Source organism: Jaculus jaculus, chromosome 15, assembly GCF_020740685.1.
Source record: "Jaculus jaculus isolate mJacJac1 chromosome 15, mJacJac1.mat.Y.cur, whole genome shotgun sequence".
Taxonomy (NCBI): domain Eukaryota; kingdom Metazoa; phylum Chordata; class Mammalia; order Rodentia; family Dipodidae; genus Jaculus; species Jaculus jaculus.
The window spans coordinates 15,754,448-15,758,741 of NC_059116.1; the positions used below are offsets into that span (position 1 = coordinate 15,754,448).

Consider the following 4,294-nt stretch of genomic DNA (forward strand, 5'->3'; position numbering starts at 1 on the left):
TATTTACTATATGAAAGCTAATCTTTTGTATATCTATTTTTTTTTTTGTATTGTTTTTTGAGGTAGGGTATCACTCTAGCCCAAGCTGACCTGGAATTCACAATGGAGTCTCAGGGTGGCCTTGAACTCACAGCGATCCTCCAACCTCTGCCTCCCAAGTGCTATGATTAAAGGTGTGTGCCACGATGTCCAGCTTGTATCTCTATTCTTAAGAATGAAACATAAACAACAGACATAAAGCTGGCTGAGAGTATGTATATGCATGATATTTTTTAAAAATATTTTTTGTTCATTTTTAATGTATTTATTTGAGAGTGACAGACACAGGGAGAAAGACAGACAGAGGGAGAGAGAGAGGATGGGCGTGCCAGGGCTTCCAGCCACAGCAAACAAACTCCAGACGCGTGCGCCCCCTTGTGCATCTGGCTAACGTGGGACCTGGGGAACCGAGCCTCAAACCCAGGACCTTAGGCTTCACAGGCAAGCGCTTAACCGCTAAGCCATCTCTCCAGCCCGCATGATATTTTTTGAATATACATTATATCAATCTCTCATCCTTAAACTATCATATAGATCTCATTAGTCAACTGGTCACATGACTGAATCCAACTTTGTAGAAGTCTGGGGAAATATAAGAGAGTAATTATAATACTTGCTGTGTGTGTGATCTTGCCTGAATTACTTTTCAATTTTCCTCTTTCTTTCCTTTAATATTAAGTGAAAACCCCTCCATCTCCTTTTCTGAAAATGTACATTTCAAGATTTTCATTTAGTAGTCATACAAACAAATAAAAAGACAATTTACCTGTTCACCATAATAATTGCCATGATAAAAATCTTAATTGTGTGAAAAAATATGGTAGATGCAGTCAGTTTTTATGGCCTAGTGAGGTGAAATGTTACATATACCAAGCTAAACTATTACATGGCTCAGTTTGGACAACTGTGTGATTCTGCTACTGTAGTCTGCTCCTTCACCTGTTATCGCCCTAGGTGTTTTGTATTCAAAAGCACATTTAAGGTGGGGTGTCAATTTAGAACATTCTTTCCCCTAACTTTATTAATTACTGAAAGCCAACATATATTTCAAGATTTTTAGAATGTCCATACTGCTCAGAGTAACCCTATATGACATACTGAAGCAACAATGCAACCCAAAATGTATTTCAGAAATTGCTTCTAAAGATGTCATGCTATGTAGGGTAATTGTTCTTACAAATAAATATCATCTCTGCTTGTCTGAATATAATACTAAACATTTTAAAGTAAATAAAAATGTCCAGCTGCACTATATTTTTAAATAGAGAATGCAGTGCTCACTTCGGCAGCACATATACTAAAATTGGAACGATACAGAGAAGATTAGCATGGCCCCTGCGCAAGAATGACACGCAAATTCGTGAAGTGTTCCATATTTTTCTCAAATAAATAAATAAATAATTTTTTAAAAAAATAGAGAATGCATTCATGCATAATTTATCAGTGTTATCTGCCACATCTATAACTCTATTGTCTGGCTATTGGTTCAGTTGATATAACTGACTGGTTTTAGAAAAATAAAAGGGCTACATCAAAAGAAATCAATGTGAGTGTGTCTTGTGTATGTGTGTGTTTTCTCGCAAAGACTTGTACTAAAATGTGCACAGTGGCTGCGGTGATCAGTTTTATTTTCCAACTTGACTAGATTAAGAAATGTGTGCAGTGCTACTACTGAGGCGTAGTCTTGAATGTGTTTGTGGAGGCATTTCCTAAGAAAGTTATCTGAAGCATGCAAAACCTTCCCTGAGTAAGGACAGCCCATTCCCCAGGATAAGGTCAAATATTAAATTTAAAAAGGGTGTTGCATAGCTCTTGGCTTTGCTGGAAGCTCATAAGTCTCAGGGAATTAGCCCATTTTACAAGGCTCAGGAAGCTCAAAAGTTATAAGATTCACAAGGCCCCTCCTCAAGGTCGTACGAGCAGTAAAACACTGCTTAGGGGAGGAAGCCCTCCAGTGCTACTGGCTGTAAGTTGAGCAGGAAACTCCAGGAATGCAGCTTTTGTAAATTTTCACCCACTTTGGTCTTAGCCATTAAAGAAGTAACTAACCCACAATAGCTTGACTCATGGTAACCATACAACAAGTTCGCACCAGCCCTTACTCAATCGAGACAACTAGGAATTAAAGAGTACTGATCATTAAGAACAGCCAACTCCTGACAGACCAAAGAGTATAGGTGACAATCATACTCATCATGCCGCTCAAGAGATGCCAGGCATAAAACAGTTCACATACAAGAGGTACATGTGTACATCATGCAAAATATATGACCTCAGTTACCTAGAGTGTAAACGAGCCCATAATATCAAAGTGCTGAACTATGAAAGCTTAAGGAGGGATGGGAGCTGTTGAGTGAATCTTCTTTGGTGGGGAGACCCTAATGCATATCAGTTCACCCCAAATAAAACGGAAATAACAGATCAATGCACAACTGCATCAAAACCAGTCTGGGTGAACCAATGAATTTATTGGGGTTACTTAGAGAGTAGGGGGTGAGAGGTCACTTACAGAAGCATGGAGAACCCCAAGCAACCATTACATCAAGAAGTCTCATTCTAGCTGCTTAGATGGAACTCATGGTCTCTTGATCTTCTATCTTCTACATATGCCATATTCCCCAGAGACCATGAAACCTCTTGTATCATTACATACAGCTGGAACAGGAGGCTCCTGAGATGTCAGGTGGGTGAAGGAGGAGGTCTGACAACCTCCTCCATGCACTCCCTTCCACTGAGGGCATGTCCACAGGAACAGACGTGGGAGTGTCTAATGAGTTGCCCTAGCTGCATTTCATATAGCCGGCCACAGCTTATTGCTCTCAGTTTGGAGTAACTTACTGTGGTAGTTGGATTCAGGTGTCCCCATAAATTCAGGTGTTCTGAATGGTACCTTCCCAGCTGTTGGAGGTTTGGGAATTAATACCACCTGAAGGCAGTGTATTGTTGGGGGCAGGCGTATGGTTGTTATAGCCAGTTTCCCCTTGCCAAAGTTTGGCACACTCTCCTGCTCCTGTTGTCCACTGTATGTTGGCCAGGAAGTGCTATCCATACCTTGCGCATGCCATCATTTTCCCCTGTAATCGTGGAGCTTCCCCTTGAGCCTGTAAGCCAAAATAAACCTCTTTTTTTTTTTTTTCCCCACAAGCTGCCCTTGGTTGGGTGATTTCTGCCAGCAATGCAGACCTGACTGTAACACTTCCCTTACAACAGAAGGGCAAACTGCAAGGAGGTATGAGAAATATTTCCCTGAAAACACTATACTTAATGTTCATATTCATATATAATTGCTATTCTCACTTCTGGCTAGAGAAGCTTTTCTTTTCAGATGGCGATGACCACTGGAGTGACCCAAAAGGCAACATAGTTCTGAGAAGAAGGGACAGAGGAGTGTCCAGCACTGAGACATCTCACACCCTCCAAGGCTCAGGATCCATTGCAGAAGAGGTGGCAGAAAGAATGTAAGAACCAAAGGAAGGGTACCACTCCTTACATACAACTGTCCAGACAGAAATTGACCTCAATATCTAAGACCTCGCAGTGCCTGGCAATACCTATCCAAGATTCTCATAATAGGAGAAAAAGATGATGACATCATATTAAAAGAGAGACTAATGGAGAGAGGGGGGATATGATGGAGACCAGAGTTATGAAGGGGAAAGCAGTGGAGGGGAAGGAAATATAATGGTTTGTTGTCTGTAAGTATAGAAATTGTCAAAATGTATACACACACACACACACACATATGTATATATATATATATATTTAAAGAAAAGAAATATTTGGATGGGTGTACCTAAAATGTTTTGTGTCTTGATCATAGTGGATATATTATAATAAGGGGATGTCTCTGTCAAAAATCACAAAACTATATACTGTAGACATGATTCTATTCATATGGAGCATCGCTCCTTCTACCTTGATGCAGAGGTAATTTTGCTAATGCATGGGGCACATGGTTCTTCCTGTCTAGGTCACTCTCACCCCACTGAGGCTCAGAATTATTACATTGCCAAGAGAGAGCCTCTTAGTTTTTCTAATTTAATTTTCAAACCAGTGTTTTTGTAACACACTGTGTGGATAATAGATGCTTGCTATGGCAAGCTAGATATTCAGTGGTAAACAGCAAATTCTCTTCCCCGGAGGAACTTGGGAACTATGTACTGTGTTCAGTGTACAGTCTATGAAAGACAGCAGATGGAAATGACTTTTCAAGGTGAAGCTAAAGCTCCACTTCATTTTTAAAAGCTTCAGTGAA

The 4,294-nt window shown here is 40.2% G+C and overlaps 1 non-coding gene across 1 annotated transcript; it reads left to right on the forward strand.

The window, feature by feature from the left end:
• Positions 1-1,312: 1,312 nt before the first annotated feature.
• On the forward strand, positions 1,313-1,419 carry LOC123455250. The gene has a single exon (XR_006633787.1). It is a non-coding gene; the product is annotated as a U6 spliceosomal RNA (small nuclear RNA).
• The last annotated feature ends 2,875 nt before the right edge of the window (positions 1,420-4,294 follow it).